Here is a 20211-nt window from a genome sequence, read left to right on the forward strand (position 1 = left end):
TGAGAATGTCTGAGAGTGTCAGATTGAATCAGAGAGTGATAGAGAGTGTCAGAGAGTGTCTGAGAGTGTTAGAGTGTATCAGAGAGTGTCAGAGAGTGAATGAGATTGGTAGAGAGTGTCTGAGTGTCAGAGAGTGGCTGAGATTGTCAGAGTGTATCAGAGACTGACAGAGAGTGATGGAGAGTGTCAGAGAGTGTCTGAGAGTGCCAGAGTGTATCAGAGAGTGTCAGAGAGTGATAGAGAGTGATAGAGAGTGTATGAAAGTGTCAGAGAGTGATATAGAGTGGCAGAGAGTGTCTGAAAGTGATAGAGAGTGTCGGAGAGTGTCAGAGAGTGATAGAGTGTGCCAGAAAGTGTCTGAGAGTGATAGAGAGTGTCAGAGAGTGTAAGAGAGTGTCAGAGAGTGATAGAGTGTGCCAGAGAGTGTCTGAGAGTGATAGAGAGTGTCAGAGAGTGTCAGAGAGTGTCAGAGAGTGATAGAGAGTGATAGAGAGTGTATGAAAGTGTCAGAGAGTGATATAGAGTGGCAGAGAGTGTCTGAAAGTGATAGAGAGTGTCAGAGAGTGTCAGAGAGTGATAGAGTGTGCCAGAAAGTGTCTGAGAGTGATAGAGAGTGTCAGAGAGTGTCAGAGAGTGTCAGAGAGTGTCAGAGAGTGATAGAGAGTGATAGAGAGTGTATGAAAGTGTCAGAGAGTGATATAGAGTGATAGAGAGTGGCAGAGAGTGTCTGAAAGTGTCAGAGAGGGTCAGAGAGGTTCAGAGAGTGTCAGAGAGTTTGAAAGAGTGTCAGAGAGGGTCAGAGAATGTGCAAGTGTCAGAGAGTGTCAGAGAGTGTCAGAGAGTGTCAGAGAGTGATAGAGAGTGGCAGAGAGTGTCTGAAAGTGTCGGAGAGTGTCAGAGAGTGTCAGAGAGCGTCAGAGAGTGATAGAGAGTGATAGAGAGTGTCTGAAAGTGTCAGAGAGTGATATAGATTGATAGAGAGTGGCAGAGAGTGTCTGAAAGTGTCAGAGAGTGATAGAGAGTGTCTGAGTGTGTCAGAGAGTGTCAGAGAGTGTCAGAGAGTGATAGAGTTTGTCAGAAAGTGTCAGACATTGTCAGAGAGGGTCAGAGAGTGTCAGAGAGTGTGAGAGAATGTCAGAGAGCGTGAGAGAGTGTCAGAGAGTGGCAGAGATTGTGCGAGTGTCAGAGAGTGTGCGAGTGTCAGAGAGTGTCAGAGAGTGGTAGAGAGTGTATGAAAGTGTCAGAGAGTATCTGAGAGTGATAGAGAGTGTCAGAGAGTGTCAGAGAGTGTCAGAGAGTGATAGAGAGTGATAGAGAGTGATAGAGAGTGTCTGAAAGTGTCAGAGAGTGATATAGAGAGATAGAGAGGGTCAGAGAGGGTCAGAGAGTGTCAGAGAGTGTGAAAGACTGTCAGAGAGTGGCAGAGAATGTGCGAGTGTCAGAGAGTGTCAGAGAGTGTCTGAGTGTGTCTGAGATAGTCAGAGAGTGTCAGAGAGTGATAGAGAGTGTCAGAGAGTCTCAGAGAGTGTCAGGGGGGGGTGGTCAGAGAGTGTCAGAAAGTGTCAGAGAGTGTGAGAGAGGGTCTGAGAGAGTGTCAGAGAGTGTCAGATAGTGATAGAGAGTGGCAGAGAGTGGCAGAGAGTTTCAGAGTGTGATAGAGAGTGATAGAGAGTGGCAGAGAGTGTCTGAGATTGTCAGAGAGTGTCAGAGAGTATCAGAGAGTGTCAGAGAGTGTCAGAGAGTGTCTGAGAGTGTCAGAGAGTGATAGAGAGTGTCAGAGAGTGTCTGAGTGTGTATGAGATTGTCAGAGAGTGTCAGAGAGAGATAGAGAGTGTCAGAGTGTATTAGAGAGTTTCACAGAGTGTCAGAGATTGTCAGATAGTGATAGAGAGTGTCTGAGACTGTCTGAGAGTGTCACCGAATGTCAGATAGTGATCGAGAGTGTCAGAGAGTGTCTGAGAGTGTTAGAGTGTATCAGAGAGAGTCAGACAGTGTGAGGGAGTGATAGAGTGTGGTAGAGAGTGTCTGAGTGTGTCAGAGTGTGTCTGAGAGTGTCACAGTGTATCAGAGAGTGTCAGAGAGTATCAGAGAGTGATGGAGATTGTAAGAGTGTGTCAGAGAGTGTCAGAGGGTGATAGAGAGTGTCAGAGAGTGTCAGAGAGGGTCAGAGAGTGTCAGAGAGTGTGAGAGAGTGTCAGAGAGTGTCAGAGAGTGTCAGAGAGAGTGAGAGTGCCAGAGAGTGTGAGAGTGTCAGAGAGTGTCAGACAGTGACAGAGAGTGTCAGAGTGGGTCAGAGAGTGTCAGAGACTGTGTGAGAGTGTGTGAGAGTGTCAGAGAGTGTGAGAGTGTCAGAGAGTGTCAGAGAGTGTCAGAGAGTGTCAGAGAGTGATAGAGAGTGAGAGAGAGTGGCAGAGAGTGGCTGAAAGTGTCAGAGAGTGTCAGAGAGTGATAGAGAGTTTCAGAGAGTGTCAGAGAGTGTCTGAGTGTGTCTGAGATTGTCAGAGAGTGTCAGAGAGTGATAGAGAGTGTCAGAGAGTGATAAAGAGTGTCAGAGAGTGTCAGTGAGTGATAGAGAGTGTCAGAAAGGGTCCGAGAGTGTGAGAGTGTCAGAGAGTGTGAGAGTGTCAGAGAGTGTCAGAGAGTGACAGAGAGTGATAGAGAGTGGCAGAGAATGTCTAAAAGTGTCACAGAGTGTCAGAGAGTGAAGGTGAGTGTCAGCGAGTGTCTGCGTGGGTCTGAGAGTGCCAGAGAGGGTCAGAGAGTGATAGAGAGGGTCAGAGAGTGTCAGAGAGTGTTAGAGAGTGTCAGAGAGTGATAGAGAGTGGCAGAGAGTGTCTGAAAGTGTCAGAGTGTGTCAGAGAGTGATAGAGAGTGTCAGAGAGTGTCTGATTGTGTCTGAGATTGTCAGAGAGTGTCAGAGAGTGATAGAGAGTGTCAGAGAGTGTCAGAGTGTATCAGAGAGTATCAGAGAGTGTCAGAGAGTGTCAGAGAGTGATAGAGAGTGAGAGAGAGTGTCTGAGTGTGTCTGAGAGTATCTGAAAGTGCCAGAGAGTGTCAGAGAGGTTCAGAGAGTGATTGAGAGTTATTGAGAATGATTGACAGTGATTGAGAGTGTCAGAGAGTGATAGAGTGTGCTAGAGAGTGTCTGAGAGTGTCAGAGAGGGTCAGAGAGGTTCAGAGAGTGTCAGAGAGTTTGAAAGAGTGTCAGAGAGGGTCAGAGAATGTGCAAGTGTCAGAGAGTGTCAGAGAGTGATAGAGAGTGGCAGAGAGTGTCTGAAAGTGTCCGAGAGTGTCAGAGAGTGTCAGAGAGTGTCAGAGAGTGTCAGAGAGTGATAGAGAGTGATAGAGAGTGTCTGAAAGTGTCAGAGAGTGATATAGAGTGATATAGAGTGATAGAGAGTGGCAGAGAGTGTCTGAAAGTGTCAGTGAGTGATAGAGAGTGTCTGAAAGTGTCAGAGAGTGATATAGAGTGATAGAGAGTGGCAGAGAGTGTCTGAAAGTGTCAGAGAGGGTCAGAGAGTGTCAGAGAGTGTGAGAGAATGTCAGAGAGAGTGAGAGACTGTCAGAGAGTGTCAGAGAGTGTGACAGTGTCAGAGAGTGTCTTAGTGTGTCAGAGAGTGTCAGAGAGTGTCAGAGAGTGATAGAGTTTGTCAGAAAGTGTCAGACATTGTCAGAGAGGGTCAGAGAGTGTCAGAGAGTGTGAGAGAATGCCAGAGAGAGTGAGAGAGTGTCAGATAGTGTCAGAGAGTGTGAGAGTGTCAGAGAGTGTCTGAGTGTGCCTGAGAATGTCAGAGAGTATCAGAGAGTGTCAGAGAGTGTCAGAGAGTGCTAGAGAGTGACTGAGACTGTCTGAGAGTGTCAGATTGAGTCAGAGAGTGATAGAGAGTGTCAGAGGGTGTCTGAGAGTGTTAGAGTGTATCAGAGAGTGTCAGAGAGTGAATGAGAGTGGTAGAGAGTGTCTGAGTGTGTCAGAGAGTGGCTGAGATTGTCAGAGTGTATCAGAGACTGACAGAGAGTGATGGAGAGTGTCAGAGAGTGTCTGAGAGTGCCAGAGTGTATCAGAGAGAGTCAGAGAGTGATAGAGAGTGTCAGAGAGTGATAGAGTGTGCCAGAGAGTGTCTGAGAGTGTCAGAGAGTGATAGAGAGTGTGAAATTGTGTCAGAGAGCGAAAGAGAGTGATGGAGAGTGTCAGAGGGTTTCAGAGTGTGTCGGAGATTGTCAGAGAGTGATAGAAAGTGTCAGAGAGTGATAGAGAGTGTCTGAGAGTGTCTGAGAGTGACAGAGAGTGTCTGAGGGTGTCAGTCAGTGTCAGAGAGTCATAGAGAGTGTCTGAGATTGCCAGATTGTGTCAGAGTGTGTCAGAGAGTGATGGAGAGTGATAGAGAATGTCTGACAGTGTCAGAGAGTGTCAGAGTGTGTCAGAGAGTAACAGAGAGGGATAAAGTGTGATAGAGAGTGTCTGAGAGTGAGAGAGAGTGTCTGAGAGTGTCAGAGTGTTTCAGAGATTGTCAGTGAGTGATAGAGAGTATCAGAGAGTGATAGAGAGTGTCTGAGATTGTCTGAGATTATCTGAGAGTGTCAGAGGGCTTCAGAGTGTGATAGAAAGTGTCAGAGAGTGTCTGAGAGATTCAGAGAGTGATATAAAGTGTCAGAGAGTGTCTGAGAGTGTCAGAAAGTGTCAGAGTTTGTCAGAGTTTGTCAGAGAGTGATAGTAAGTGCCAGAGATTGATGGTGAGTGTCTGAGAGTGTCAGAGAGTGAAAGAGAGTGTCTGAGAGTTTCAGAGAATGTCCGAGAGTGATAGGGAGTGTCTGAGAGTGATAGAGAGTGTCTGAGATTGATAGAGGGTGTCTGAGAGTGTCAGAGAGTGTCAGAGAGTGATAGAGAATGTCCGAGAGTGTCAGAGAGTGATAGAGAGTGATAGAGTGTGATAGAGAGTGTCTTTGAGTGACAGAGAGTGTCAGAGAGTGATAGAGAACGTCAGAGAGTGATCGAGAGTGTCTGAGAGTGTCTGTGAGTGACAGAATATGTCAGAGAGTGACAGAGAGTGTCAGAGATTGTCAGAGTGTGTCAGAGAGTGTCAGACAGTGTCGGAGAGTGTCAGTGTGTGTCAGAGAGTGATAGAGAGTGATAGAGAGTGATAGAGAGGGTCTGAGAGTGTCAGAGTGTGTCAGAGAGTGTCAGAGAGTGATAGAGAGTGTCAGTGAGTGATACAGACTGTCTGAGAGTGTCAGAGATTGATAGAGAGTGTCTGAGATTGTCAGAGAGTGATAGAGAGTGTCAGAGAGTGATAGAAAGTGTCTGAGATTGTCAGAGTGTGTCAGAGAGTGTTAGAGAATGTCTGAGTGTGTCAGAGAGCAACAGAGAGTGACAGAGAGTGATAGAAAGTGTCAGAGAATGGCAGAGACTGTCAGAGTGTGTCAGAGTTTGATAGAGAGTGAGAGAGAGTGTCTGAGAGTGTCAGAAAGTGTCAGAGTGTGTCAGAGAGTGATAGAGAGTGATAGAAAGTGTCATAGAGTGATAGAGAGTGTCAGTGAGTGATAGAGAGTGTCTGAGAGGTTCAGAGAATGTCAGAGAGTGATAGAGAGTGTCTGAGAGTGATAGAGAGTGTCTGAGAGTGTCAGAGAGTGTCAGAGAGTGATGGAGAGTGATGGAGAGTGATAGAGAGTGTCAGAGAGTGATAGCGAGTGTCTGAGAGTGTCTGAGAGTGTCAGAGAGTGTCAGAGTGTGTCAGAGAGTGTCAGAGAGTGATAGAGAGTATCTGAGAGTGTCATAGAGTGATAGAGAGTGTCAGAGAGTGATAGAGAGTGTCAAATTGTGTCAGAGTGTGACAGAGAGTGATGGAGAGTGTCAGAGAGTTTCAGAGTGTGTCAGAGAGTGTCAGAGAGTGATAGAAAGTGTCAGAGAGTGATAGAGACTGTCTGAGAGTTTCTGAGAGTGACAGAGAGTGTCTGAGGGTGTCAGTCAGTGTCAGAGAGTGAGAGAGAGTGTCTGAGAGTGTCAGAGATTGTCAGATTGTGTCAGAGTGTGTCAGAGAGTGATGGAGAGTGATGGAGAGTGTCTGACAGTGTCAGAGAGTGTCAGAGTGTGTCAGAGAATGTCAGATAGCGATAGAGTGTGTCAGAGAGTGTCAGAGAGTGTCAGAGAGTGTCAGAGAGTAATAGAGAGTGTCAGAGAGTGAGAGAGAGTGTCTGAGGGTGTCAGAGAGTGATAGAGAGTGTCTGAGAGTGCCAGCGAGTGATAGAGAGTGATAGAGAGTGTCTGAGAGTGTCTGAGAGTGTCAGCGAGTGATAGAGAGTGATAGGGAGTTTCTGAGAATGTCAGAGAGTGTCAGAGAGTGTCAGAGAGTGATAGAGAGTGATAGAGAGTGTCTGAGAGTGTCTGAGAGTGTCAGAGAGTGATAGAGCGTGTCTGAGAGTGTCAGAGAGTGTCAGAGAGTGATAGAGAGTGTCTGAGAGTGTTTGAGAGTGTCAGCGAGTGAAAGAGAGTGATAGAGAGTGTCTGAGAGTGTCAGATATTGTCAGAGTGTGTCAGAGAGTGATACAGAGTGATAGAGAGTGCCTGAGAGTGTCTGAGAGTGTCTGACAGTGTCAGAGAGTGATGGAGATTGAAAGAGACTGTCTGCGATTATCTGAGAGTTTCAGAGAGTGTCAGAGTGTGATAGAAAGTGTCAGAGAGTGTCTGAGAGATTCAGAGAGTGATAGAGAGTGCCTGAGAATGATAGAGAGTCACAGAGAGTGTCAGAGAGTGACAGAAAGTGTCAGACTTTCATAGAGAGATTCAGAGTGTGACAGAGAGTGGTAGAGAATGGTAGAGAGTGTCAGATAGTGACAGAGAGTGTCAGTGAGTGTCAGAGAGTGATAGAGAGTGCCTGAGAGTGATAGAGAGTTTCAGAGAGTGCCTGAGAGTGTCAGTGTGTTTCAGGCAGAGTCAGAAAGTGATATAGAGTGTCAGAGAGTGATAGAGATTGTCAGAGAGCGTCTGAGACTGTCAGATAGTGTATGAGAGTGTCTGAGAGTGTCAGAGATTGTCAGATTGTGTCAGAGAGTGATGGAGAGTGATAGAGAGTGTCTTACAGTGTCAGAGAGTGTCAGAGTATGTCAGAGAGTGTCAGGGAGCAATAGAGTGTGTCAGAGTGTGTCAGAGTGTGTCAGAGTGTGTCAGAGAGTGTCAGAGAGTTTCAGAGAGTGATAGAGAGTGCCAGAGAGTGTCAGAGTGTGTCAGAGAGTGTCAGAGAGTATTAGAGAGTGTCAGAGAGTGTGTGAGTGTGTCAGAGAGTTTCAGAGAGTGTCAGAGAGTGAGAGAGAGTGTCTGAGAGAGTCTGGGAGTGACAGAGAGTGTCTGAGAGTTTCAGTGAGTGTCAGAGAGTGACAGAGAGTGTCTGAGATTGTCTGAGAGTGTCAGCGGGTGATAGAGAGAGTTAGAGAGTGTCTGAGAATGTCAGAGAGTGTCAGAGAGTGACAGAGATTGATAGAGTGTGTCAGAGAGTGTCAGAGAGTGACAGCGAGTGATAGAGAGTGATAGAGAGTGTCTGAGAATGTCAGAGAGTGTCAGAGAGTGTCAGAGACTGATCGAGATTGATAGAGAGTGTCTGAGAGTGTCAGAGAGTGACAGAGCGTGTCTGAGAGTGTCAGTGAGTGTCAGAGAGTGTTTAGAGAGTGTTTGAGAGTGTCTGAGAGTGTCAGAGATTGTCAGAGTATGTCAGAGAGTGATAGAGAGTGTCTGAGAGTGTCTGAGAGTGTCAGAGTGTGTCAGAGAGTGTCAGAGAGTGACAGAGAGTGTCATTGAGTGATCGAGAGTGTCTGAGAGTGTCAGAGATTGGTAGAGAGTGTCTGAGAGTGTCTGAGAGTGTCTGAGAGTGTCTGAGAGTGTCAGAGAGTGATAGAGAGTGTCAGAAAGTGATAGAAAGTGTCAGAGATTGTCAGAGTGTGTCAGAGAGTGTCAGAAATGTCAGAGTGTGTCAGAGAGTAACAGAGAGTGATAGAGAGTGATAGAGAGTGTCAGAGAGTGTCAGAGACTGTCAGAGTGTGTCAGAGTTTGAAAGAGAGTGAGAGAGGGAGTCTGAGAGTGTCAGAAACTGTCAGAGTGTGTCAGAGAGTGATAGCGAGTGATATAGAGTGTCAGAGAGTGATAGAGAGTGTCAGAGAGTGATAGAGAGTGTCTGGGAGTGTCAGAGAGTGATAGAGAGTGTCAGAGAGTGATAGAAAGTGTCTGAGACTGTCTGATACTCTCTGAGAGTGTCAGCGAGTGATAGAAAGTGTCAGAGAGTGTCTGAGAGTGTCAGAGAGTGGTAGAAAGTGTCTGAGAGTGTCAGAGAGTGTCAAACAGTGTCAGAGAGTGATAGAAAGTGACAGAGAGTGTCTGAGAGTGTCAGAGAGTGTCAGAGAGTGTCTGAGAGGGTCTGAGAGAGTCAGAGAGTGTCTGAGAGTGTCAGAGAGTGTCAGAGAGTGATAGAGAGTGCCTGAGAATGATAGAGAGCGACAGAGAGTGATAGAGAGTGTCTGAGAGTGTCAGAGAGTGATAGAGAGTGTCAGAAAGTGATAGAAAGTGTCAGAGATTGTCAGAGTGTGTCAGAGAGTGTCAGAATGTGTCAGAGTGTGTCAGAGAGTAACAGAGAGTAATAGAGAGTGATAGAGAGTGTCAGAGAGTGTCAGAGAGTGTCAGAGACTGTCAGAGTGTGCCAGAGTTTGAAAGAGAGTGAGAGAGGGAGTCTGAGAGTGTCAGAAACTGTCAGAGTGTGTCAGAGAGTGATAGAGAGTGATAGAAAGTGTCAGAGAGTGTCTGAGAGTGTCAGAGAGTGATAGAAAGTGTCTGAGAGTGTCTGAGAGTGTCAGAGAGTGTCAAACAGTGTCAGAGAGTGATAGAAAGTGACAGAGAGTGTCTGAGAGTGTCAGAGAGTGTCTGAGAGGGTCTGAGAGAGTCAGAGAGTGTCTGAGAGTGTCAGAGAGTGTCAGAGAGTGATAGAGAGTGCCTGAGAATGATAGAGAGCGACAGAGAGTGATAGAGAGTGTCTGAGAGTGTCAGAGAGTGATAGAGAGTGTCAGAAAGTGATAGAAAGTGTCAGCGATTGTCAGAGTGTGTCAGAGAGTGTCAGAAAGTGTCAGAGTGTGTCAGAGAGTAACAGAGAGTAACAGAGAGTAATAGAGAGTGATAGAGAGTGTCAGAGAGTGTCAGAGACTGTCAGAGTGTGCCAGAGTTTGATAGAGAGTGAGAGAGAGTGTCTGAGAGTGTCAGAAAGTGTCAGAGTGCGTCAGAGAGTGATAGAGAATGTCTGAGAGTGTCAGAGAGTGATAGAGAGTGTCTGAGAGTTTCAGAGAATGTCAGAGAGTGATAGAGAGTGTCTGAGAGTGATAGAGAGTGTCTGAGAGTGTCAGAGACTGTCAGAGAGTGACAGAGAGTGACAGAGAGTGATAGAGAGTGGCAGAGAGTGGTAGAGAGTGTCTGAGAGTGTCAGAGAGTGATAGAGAGTGTCTGAAAGTGTCAGAGATTGTCAGAGTGTGTTAGAGAGTGAAAGAGAGTGTCTGAGAGTGTCTGAGACAGTCAGAGTGTGTCAAAGTGTGATAGAGAGTGATAGAGGGTGTCTGAGAGTGCCAGAGAGAGTCAGAGTGTACCAGAGAGTGATAGAGAGTGATAGAGAGTGTCAGAGAGTTTCAGAGAGTGATAGATAGTGTCCGAGAGTGTCAGAGAGTGATATAGAGTGATAGATAGTGTCTGAGAGACTCCGAGAGTCTGAGAGTGTCAGAAAGTGTCTGAGAGTGTCAGAGAGTGTCTGAAAGTGTCAGAGAGTGTCTGAAAGTGTCAGAGAGTCATAGAGAGCGGCAGAGAGTGTCTGAGATTGTCAGAGAGTGTCAGAGAGTGTATCAGAGATTGTCAGAGAGTGTCAGAGATTGATGGAGAGTGTCAGAGAGTGTCAGAGAGAGTCAGAGTGTGCCAGAGAGTGATAGAGAGTGATAGAGAGTGTCAGAGAGTGATATAGAGTGATAGAGAGTGTCTGATAGTGTCTGAGAGAGTCTGAGAGTGTCAGAGAGTATCTAAGAGTGTCAGAGAGTGTCTGACAGTGTCAGAGAGTGATGGAGATTGAAAGAGACTGTCTGAGATTATCTGAGAGTTTCAGAGAGTGTCAGAGTGTGATAGAAAGTGTCAGAGAGTGTCTGAGAGATTCAGAGAGTGATAGAGAGTGTCTGAGAGTGTCTAAGAGTGTCTGAGAGTGTCAGAGAGTGACAGAAAGTGTCAGAGAGTGTCTGAGAGGGTCTGAGAGAGTCAGAGATTGTCTGAGAGTGTCAGAGAGTGTCAGAGAGTGTCAGAGAGTGATAGAGAGTGCCTGAGAATGATAGAGAGTCACAGAGAGTGTCAGAGAGTGACAGAAAGTGTCAGAGTGTCATACAGAGATTCAGAGAGTGACAGAGAGTGGTAGAGAATGGTAGAGAGTGTCAGATAGTGACAGAGAGTGTCAGTGACTGTCAGAGAGTGATAGAGAGTGCCTGAGAGTGATAGAGAGTGACAGAGAGTGTCAGAGAGTGATAGAAAGTCTCAGAGTGTGATAGAGAGTGCCAGAGAGTTTCAGGGAGTGATAGAGAGTTTCAGAGAGTGCCTGAGAGTGTCAGTGTGTGTCAGGCAGAGTCAGAAAGTGATATAGAGTGTCAGAGAGTGATAGAGATTGTCAGAGAGCGTCTGAGAGTGTCAGAGAGTGTCAGAGAATGTATGAGAGTGTCTGAGAGTGTCTGAGAGAGTCTGAGAGTGTCTGAGAGTGTCAGAGAGTGATAGAGAGTGATAGCGATTGTCTGAGAGTGTCAGAGAGTGTCAGAGAGTGATAGAGAGTGTCTGAGAGTGTCAGAGAGTGATAGAGAGTGTCTGAGAGTGTCTGAGAGTGTCAGAGAGTGTCAGAGAGTGATAGAGAGTGCTAGCGAGTGTCTGAGTGTGTCAGAGACTGTCAGAGTGTGTCAGAGAATGTCAGAGAGTGTCAGAGAGTGTCGGAGAGTGATAGAGAGTGTCTGAGAGTGTCGTAGAGTGATAGAGAGTGTCAAATTGTGTCAGAGAGTGATAGAGAGTGATAGAGAGTGTCAGAGCGTTTCAGAGTGTGTCAGAGAGTGTCAGAGCGTGATAGAAAGTGTCAGAGACTGATAGAGAGTGTCTGAGAGTGACAGAGAGTGCCTGAGGGTGTAAGTCAGTGTCAGAGAGTGATAGAGAGTGTCTGAGAGTGTCAGAGATTGTCAGATTGTGTCAGAGTGTTTCAGAGAGTGATGGAGATTGATAGAGAGTGTCTGACAGTGTCAGAGAGTGTCAGAGTGTGTCAGAGAATGTCACAGAGCGATAGAGTGTGTCAGAGTGTGTCAGAGAGTGTCAGATAGAGATAGAGAGTTTCAGAGAGTGTCAGAGAGTGATAGAGAGTGTCAGAGAGATTGTGAGTGTGTCAGAGAATTTCAGAGAGAGTCAGAGAGTGAGAGAGATTGTCTGAGAGTGTCTGAGCGAGACAGAGAGTGTCTGAGAGTTTCAGTGTGTGTCAGGGAGTGCTAGTGAGTGTCTGAGAGTGTCTGAGAGTGTCAGCGAGTGATAGAGAGTGATAGAGAGTTTCTGAGAGTGTCAGCGAGTGATAGAGAGTGACAGAGAGTGTCTGAGAATGTCAGAGAGTGTCAGAAAATGAGAGAAAGTGATAGAGAGAGTTTGAGAGAGTCAGAGAGTGACAGAGCGTGTCTGAGAGTGTCAGTGAGTGTAAGAGAGAGTGTAGAGAGTGTCTGAGAGTGTCTGAGAGTGTCAGAGATTGTCAGAGTCTGTCAGAGAGTGATAGAGAGTGATAGAGAGTGTCTGAGACTGTCTGAGAGTGTCAGAGTGTGTCAGAGAGTGTCAGTGAGTGATAGAGAGTGTCAGAAAGTGATAGAGAGTGTCAGAGAGTGATAGTGAGTGTCAGAGAGTGTCAGAGACAGTCAGAGTGTGTCAGAGAGTGTCTGAGAGTGTCTGAGAGTGTCTGAGAGTGTCAGAGAGTGTCAGAAAGTGTCAGAGTGTGTCAGAGATTGATAGAGAGTGATGGAGAGTGATAGACAGTGATAGAGAGTGATAGAGAGTGTCTGCGTGTGACAGAGTGTGTCAGAGAGTGTCAGATCGTGTCAGAGAGTGTCAGAGTGAGTCAGAGTGTGCCAGAGAGTTATAGAGAGTGATGGAGTGTGTCTTTGAGTGTCAGAGAGTGTCAGAGCGTGATAGAGAATGTCAGAGAGTGTCAGAGAGTGTCAGAGAGTGTCAGAGTGTGTCAGAGATTGATAGAGAGTGATGGAGAGTGATAGACAGTGATAGAGAGTGATAGAGAGTGTCTGAGTGTGTCAGAGTGTGTCAGAGAGTGTCAGATCGTGTCAGAGAGTGTCAGAGTGAGTCAGAGTGTGCCAGAGAGTTATAGAGAGTGATGGAGTGTGTCTTTGAGTGTCAGAGAGTGTCAGAGCGTGATAGAGAATGTCAGAGAGTGATCGAGAGTGTCTGAGAGTGTCAGAGTGTGTCAGAGAGTGTCAGAGACTGTCAGAGTGTGTCAGAGAGTAACAGAGAGTGATAGAGAGTGATAGAGAGTGTCAGAGAGTGTCAGAGACTGTCAGAGTTTGATAGAGAGTGAGAGAGAGTGTCTGAGAGTGTCAGAAAGTGTCAGAGTGTGTCAGAGAGTGATAGAGAGTGATAGAAAGTGTCAGAGAGTGATAGAGTGTGTCAGAGAGTGATAGAGAGTGTCTGAGAGTGATGGAGAGTGTCTGAGAGTGAAGGAGAGTGTCTGAGAGTGTCAGACACTGTCAGAGAGTGATAGAGAGTGATAGAGCGTGTCAGAGAGTGTCAGAGAGTGATAGAGAGTGATAGCGATTGTCTGAGAGTGTCAGAGAGTGTCAGAGAGTGATAGAGAGTGTCTGAGAGTGTCATAGAGTGATAGAGAGTGTCAAATTGTGTCAGAGAGTGATAGAGAGTGATAGAGAGTGTCAGAGCGTTTCAGAGTGTGTCAGAGAGTGTCAGAGAGTGATAGAAAGTGTCAGAGACTGATAGAGAGTGTCTGAGAATGTCTGAGAGTGTCAGAGAGTGTCAGAGAGTGATAGAGAGTGATAGCGAGTGTCTGAGGGTGTCAGAGACTGTTAGAGTGTGTCAGAGAGTGTCAGAGAGTGTCAGAGAGTGTCAGAGAGTGATAGAGAGTGTCTGAGAGTGTCATAGAGTGATAGAGAGTGTCTGAGAGTGTCATAGAGTGATAGAGAGTGTCAAATTGTGTCAGAGAGTGATAGAGAGTGATAGAGAGTGTCAGAGCGTTTCAGAGTGTGTCAGAGAGTGTCAGAGAGTGATAGAAAGTGTCAGAGACTGATAGAGAGTGTCTGAGAGTGACAGAGAGTGTCTGAGGGTGTAAGTCAGTGTCAGAGAGTGATAGAGAGTGTCTGAGAGTGTCAGAGATTGTCAGATTGTGTCAGAGTGTTTCAGAGAGTGATGGAGATTGATAGAGCGTGTCTGACAGTGTCAGAGAGTGTCAGAGTGTGTCAGAGAATGTCACAGAGCGATAGAGTGTGTCAGAGTGTGTCAGAGAGTGTCAGAGAGTGAAAGAGAGTGTCAGAGTGTGTCAGAGAGTGTCAGAGAGTGATAGAGAGTGTCAGAGAGATTGTGAGTGTGTCAGAGAGTTTCAGAGAGAGTCAGAGAATGAGAGAGATTGTCTGAGAGTGTCTGTGCGAGACAGAGAGTGTCTGAGAGTTTCAGTGAGTGTCAGGGAGTGCTAGTGAGTGTCTGAGAGTGTCTGAGAGTGTCAGCGAGTGATAGAGAATGATAGAGAGTGTCTGAGAGTGTCAGCGAGTGATAGAGAGTGACAGAGAGTGTCTGAGAATGTCAGAGAGTGTCAGAGAATGAGAGAGAGTGATAGAGAGAGTTTGAGAGAGTCAGAGAGTGACAGAGCGTGTCTGAGAGTGTCAGTGAGTGTAAGAGAGTGTGTAGAGAGTGTCTGAGAGTGTCTGAGAGTGTCAGAGATTGTCAGAGTCTGTCAGAGAGTGATAGAGAGTGATAGAGAGTGATAGAGAGTGTCTGAGACTGTCTGAGAGTGTCAGAGTGTGTCAGAGAGTGTCAGTGAGTGATAGTGAGTGTCAGAGAGTGTCAGAGACAGTCAGAGTGTGTCAGAGAGTGATAGAGAGTGATAGAGAGTGATAGAGAGTGATAGAGAGTGTCTGAGAGTGTCAGAGAGTGTCAGAGTGTGTCAGAGAGTGATAGAGAGTGATGGAGAGTGATAGACAGTGATAGAGAGTGATAGAGAGTGTCTGAGTGTGTCAGAGTGTGTCAGAGAGTGTCAGATCGTGTCAGAGAGTGTCAGAGTGAGTCAGAGTGTGCCAGTGAGTGATAGAGAGTGATGGAGTGTGTCTTTGAGTGTCAGAGAGTGTCAGAGCGTGATAGAGAATGTCAGAGAGTGATCGAGAGTGTCTGAGAGTGTCTGAGAGTGTCAGAGAGTGTCAGAGACTGTCAGAGTGTGTCAGAGAGTAACAGAGAGTGAAAGAGAGTGATAGAGAGTGTCAGAGAGTGTCAGAGACTGTCAGAGTGTGTCAGAGTTTGATAGAGAGTGAGGGAGAGTGTCTGAGAGTGTCAGAAAGTGTCAGAGTGTGTCAGAGAGTGATAGAGAGTGATAGAAAGTGTCAGAGAGTGATAGAGTGTGTCAGAGAGTGATAGAGAGTGTCTGAGAGTGATGGAGAGTGTCTGAGAGTGAAGGAGAGTGATAGAGCATGTCAGAGAGTGTCAGAGAGTGTCAGAGAGTGACAGAGAGTGAGAGCGAGTGTCTGAGAGTGTCAGAGAGTGTCAGAGTGTGTCAGAGAGTGTCAGAGAGTGTTAGAGAGTGTCTGAGAGTGTCATAGAGTGATAGAGAGTGTCTGAGAGAGTCAGAGAGTGATAGAGAGTGTGAAATTGTGTCAGAGAGCGAAATAGAGTGATAGAGAGTTTCAGAGAGTTTCAGAGTGTGTCAGAGATTGCCAGAGAGTGATAGAAAGTGTCAGAGAGTGATAGAGAGTGTCTGAGAGTGTCAGAGATTGACAGAGAGTGTCTGAGGGTGTCAGTCAGTGTCAGAGAGTCATAGAGAGTGTCTGAGATTGTCAGATTGTGTCAGAGTGTGTCAGAGAGTGATGGAGAGTGATAGAGAGAGTCCGACAGTGTCAGAGAGTGTCAGAGTGTGTAGAGAATGTCAGAGAGCGATAGAGTGTGTCAGAGCGTGTCAGAGTGTGTCAGAGCGTGTCAGAGTGTGTCAGAGTGTGTCAGAGTCTGTCAGAGAGTAACAGAGAGGGATAAAGTGTGATAGAGAGTGTCTGAGAGTGACAGAGAGTGTCAGAGTGTGTCAGAGAGTGATGGAGAGTGATGGAGAGTGATGGAGAGTGTCTGACAGTGTCAGAGAGTGTCAGAGTGTGTCAGAGAGTGTCAGAGAGTAATAGAGAGTGTCAGAGTGTGTCAGAGAGTGTCAGAGAGTGATGGAGAATGTCAGAGAGAGTGTGAGTGTGTCAGAGAGTTTCAGAGAGTGTCAGAGAGTGAGAGAGAGTGATAGAGAGTGATAGAGAGTGTCTGAGAGTGTCTGAGAGTGTCAGCGAGTGATAGCGAGTGATGGAGAGTGTCTGAGAGTTTCAGATATTGTCAGAGTGTGTCAGAGAGTGATACAGAGTGATAGAGAGTGCCTGAGAGTGTCAGAGAGTGATAGAGCGTCTCTGAGAGTGTCAGTGAGTGTCAGAGAGTGATAGTGAGTGTCTGAGAGTGTCTGAGAGTGTCAGCGAGTGATAGAGAGTGATAGAGAGTGTCTGAGAGTGTCAGATATTGTCAGAGTGTGTCAGAGAGTGATACAGAGTGATAGAGAGTGCCTGAGAGTGTCTGAGAGTGCCAGTGTGTGTCAGAGAGTGTCAGAGAGTGATAGAGAGTGTCAGAGAGAGTCAGAGTGTGTCAGAGATAGATAGAGAGTGATAGAGAGTGTCTGAGATAGTCTGAGAGTGTCTGAGAGTGTCAGAGAGTGTCAGAGAGTATCAGAGTGTGTCAGAGAGTGATAGAGTGTTATAGAGAGTGAAAGACAGTGATAGAGAGTGATAGAGAGTGCCTGAGTGTGTCAGAGTGTGTCAGAGAGTGTCAGATAGTGTCAGAGATGGTCAGAGTGGGTCAGAATGTGCCAGAGAGTGATAGAGAGTGATGGAGAGTGTCAGAGAGTTTCATAGAGTGATAGATAGTGTCCGAGAGTGATATAGAGTGATAGAAATTGTCTGAGAGTGTCTGAGAGAGTCAGAGAGTGTCTGAGAGTGTCAGAGAGTGTCTGACATTGTCAGAGAATGATGGAGAGTGAGAGAGAGTGTCTGAGAGTGTCAGAGATTGTCAGACAGTGTCAAAGAGCGATAGGAAGTGTCTGAGACTGTCTGAGATTATCTGAGAGCGTCAGAGAGTGTCAGAGTGTGATAGAAAGTGTCAGAGAGTGTCTGAGAGGTTCAGAGAGTGATATAAAGTGTCAGAGAGTGATAGAGAAAGTGAGAGAGTGATCGAGAGTGTCTGAGAGTGTCTGTGAGTGACAGAGTATGTCAGAGAGTGATAGAGAGTGTCAGAGTGTGTCAGAGAGTGTCAGAGAGTGTCAGAGAGTGTCAGAGTGTGTCAGAGAGTAACAGAGAGGGATAGAGAGTGATAGAGAGTGTCTGAGAGTGTCAGAAAGTGTCAGAGAGTGAAAGAGAGTGAAAGAGAGTGATAGAGAGTGTCTGAGAGTGTCAGAAAGTGTCAGAGTGTGTCAGAGTGTGTCAGAGAGTGAAAGAGAGTGATAGAGAGTGTCTGAGAGTGTCAGAGTGTGTCAGAGAGTGTCAGAGAGTGATAGAGTGTCAGTGAGTGATAGAGAGTGTCTGAGAGTGTCAGAGATTGATAGAGAGTGTCTGAGAGTGTCAGAGAGTGATAGAGAGTGTCAGAGAGTGATATAAAATGTCAGAGATTGTCAGAGTGTGTCAGAGCGTGTCAGAGAATGTCAGAGTGTGTCAGAGAGTAACAGAGAGTGATAGAGAGTGATAGAGAGTGTCAGAGAGTATCAGAGACTGTCAGAGTGTGTCAGAGTTTGATAGAGAGAGAGAGAGAGAGTGTCTGAGAGTGTCTGAAAGTATCAGAGTGTGTCAGAGAGTTATAGAGATTGATAGAAAGTGTCAGAGAGTGATAGAGAGTGGCTGAGAGTGTCAGAGAGTGATAGAGAGTGTCTGAGAATTTCAGAGAATGTCAGAGAGTGATAGAGAGTGTCTGACAGTGATAGTGAGTGTCTGAGAGACATAGAGAGTGTCTGAGAGTGTCGGAGACTGTCAGAGAGTGTCAGAGAGTTATAGAGAGTGTCTTCGAGTGTCAGAGAGTGTCAAAGAGTGATAGAGAATGTCAGAGAGTGATCGAGAGTGTCTGAGAGTGTCTGTGAGTGACAGAGTACGTCAGAGAGTGTCAGAGTGTGTCAGAGAGTAACAGAGAATGTCTGAGTGTGTCAGAGAGCAACAGAGAGTGACAGAGAGTGATAGAAAGTGTCAGAGAATGTCAGAGACTGTCAGAGTGTGTCAGAGTTTGATGGAGAGTGAGAGAGAGTGTCTGAGAGGTTCAGAGAATGTCAGAGAGTGATAGAGAGTGTCAGAGTGTGATAGAGAGTGTCTGAGAGTGTCAGAGAGTGTCAGAGAGTGATGGAGAGTGATAGAGAGTGTCAGAGAGTGTCAGAGAGTGATAGCGAGTGTCTGAGAGTGTCTGAGAGTGTCAGAGAGTGTCAGAGAGTGATAGAGAGTGTCTGAGAGGTTCAGAGAATGTCAGAGAGTGATAGAGAGTGTCTGAGAGTGATAGAGAGTGTCTGAGAGTGTCTGAGAGTGTCAGAGTGTGATAGAGAGTGTCAGAGAGTGATAGAGAGTGTCAAATTGTGTCAGAGTGTGATAGAGAGTGATGGAGAGTGTCAGAGAGTTTCAGAGTGTGTCAGAGAGTGTCAGAGAGTGATAGAAAGTGTCAGAGAGTGATAGAGAGTGTCTGAGAGTGACAGAGAATGTCTGAGGGTGTCAGTCAGTGTCAGAGAGTGATAGAGAGTGTCTGAGAGTGTCAGAGAATGTCAGATTGTGTCAGAGTGTGTCAGAGAGTGATGGAGAGTGATGGAGAGTGTCTGACAGTGTCAGAGAGTGTCAGTGTGTCAGAGAATGTCAGATAGCGATAGAGTGTGTCAGAGAGTGTCAGTGAATGTCAGAGAGTGTCAGAGAGTAATGGAGAGTGTCAGAGAGTGTCAGAGTATGTCAGAGAGTGTCAGGGAGCAATAGAGTGTGTCAGAGTGTGTCAGAGTGTGTCAGAGAGTGTCAGAGAGTTTCAGAGAGTGATAGAGAGTGCCAGAGAGTGTCAGAGTGTGTCAGAGAGTGTCAGAGAGTGATGGAGAGTGTCAGAGGGAGTGTGAGTGTGTCAGAGAGTTTCAGAGAGAGACAGAGAGTTTCTGAGAGTTTCAGTGAGTGTCAGAGAGTGATAGAGGGTGTCTGAGAGTGTCTGAGAGTGTCAGCGAGTGATAGAGAGTAATAGAGAGTGTCTGAGAGTGTCTGTGTGTGTCAGCGAGTGATAGAGAGTGATAGGGAGTTTCTGAGAATGTCAGAGAGTGTCAGAGAGTGATAGAGAGTGATAGAGAGTGTCTGAGAGTGTCAGAGAGTGATAGAGCGTGTCTGAGAGTGTCAGTGAGTGTCAGAGAGTGATAGAGAGTGTCTGAGAGTGTCTGAGAGTGTCAGCGAGTGATAGAGAGTGATAGAGAGTGTCTGAGAGTGTCAGATATTGTCAGAGTTTGTCAGAGAGTGATACAGAGTGATAGAGAGTGCCTGAGAGTGTCTGAGAGTGTCAGTGTGTGTCAGAGAGTGTCAGAGAGTGATAGAGAGTGTCAGAGAGAGTCAGAGTTTGTCAGAGATAGATAGAGAGTGATAGAGAGTGTCTGAGATAGTCTGAGAGTGTCAGAGAGTGTCAGAGAGTGTCAGAGAGTGTCAGAGTGTGTCAGAGAGTGATAGAGTGTTATAGAGAGTGAAAGACAGTGATAGAGAGTGTCTGAGTGTGTCAGAGTGTGTCAGAGAGTGTCAGATAGTGTCAGAGATGGTCAGAGTGGGTCAGAGTGTGCCAGAGAGTGACAGAGAGTGACAGAGAGTGATGGAGAGTGTCAGAGAGTTTCATAGAGTGATAGATAGTGTCAGAGAGTGTCAGAGAGTGATAGAAAGTGTCAGAGAGTGATAGAGAGTGTCTGAGAGTGTCTGAGAGTGACAGCGAATGTCTGAGGGTGTCAGTCAGTGTCAGAGAGTGATAGAGAGTGTCTGAGAGTCTCAGAGAATGTCAGATTGTGTCAGAGTGTGTCAGAGAGTGATGGAGAGTGATGGAGAGTATCTGACAGTGTCAGAGAGTGTCAGTGTGTCAGAGAATGTCAGATAGCGATAGAGTGTGTCAGAGAGTGTCAGAGAGTGTCAGAGAGTGTCAGAGAGTAATGGAGAGTGTCAGAGTGTGTCAGAGAGTGTCAGAGAGTGATGGAGAGTGTCAGAGAGAGTGTGTGTGTCAGAGAGTTTCAGAGAGTGTCAGAGAGTGAGAGAGAGTGTCTGAGAGTGTCTGAGAGTGTCAGATATTGTCAGAGTGTGTCTGAGAGTGATACAGAGTGATAGAGAGTGCCTGAGAGTGTCTGAGAGTGTCAGTGTGTGTCAGAGAGTGTCAGAGAGTGATAGAGAGTGTCAGAGAGAGTCAGAGTGTGTCAGAGATAGATAGAGAGTGTCAGAGAGTGTCAGAGAGTGTCAGAGTGTGTCAGAGAGTGATAGAGTGTTATAGAGAGTGAAAGACAGTGATAGAGAGTGATAGAGAGTGTCTGAGTGTGTCAGAGTGTGTCAGAGAGTGTCAGATAGTGTCAGAGATGGTCAGAGTGGGTCAGAGTGTGCCAGAGAGTGACAGAGAGTGACAGAGAGTGATGGAGAGTGTCAGAGAGTTTCATAGAGTGATAGATAGTGTCAGAGAGTGATATAGAGTGAAAGAAATTGTCTGAGAGTGTCTGAGAGAGTCAGAGAGTGTCTGAGAGTGTCAGAGAGTGTCAAACAGTGTCAGAGAGTGATAGAAAGTGACAGAGAGTGTCTGAGAGTGTCAGAGAGTGTCTGAGAGGGTCTGAGAGAGTCAGAGAGTGCCTGAGAATGATAGAGAGCGACAGAGAGTGATAGAGAGTGTTTGAGAGTGTCAGAGAGTGATAGAGAGTGTCAGAAAGTGATAGAAAGTGTCAGAGATTGTCAGAGTGTGTCAGAGAG

This window comes from Heterodontus francisci, chromosome 40 (assembly GCF_036365525.1).
Source record: "Heterodontus francisci isolate sHetFra1 chromosome 40, sHetFra1.hap1, whole genome shotgun sequence".
NCBI lineage: Eukaryota > Metazoa > Chordata > Chondrichthyes > Heterodontiformes > Heterodontidae > Heterodontus > Heterodontus francisci.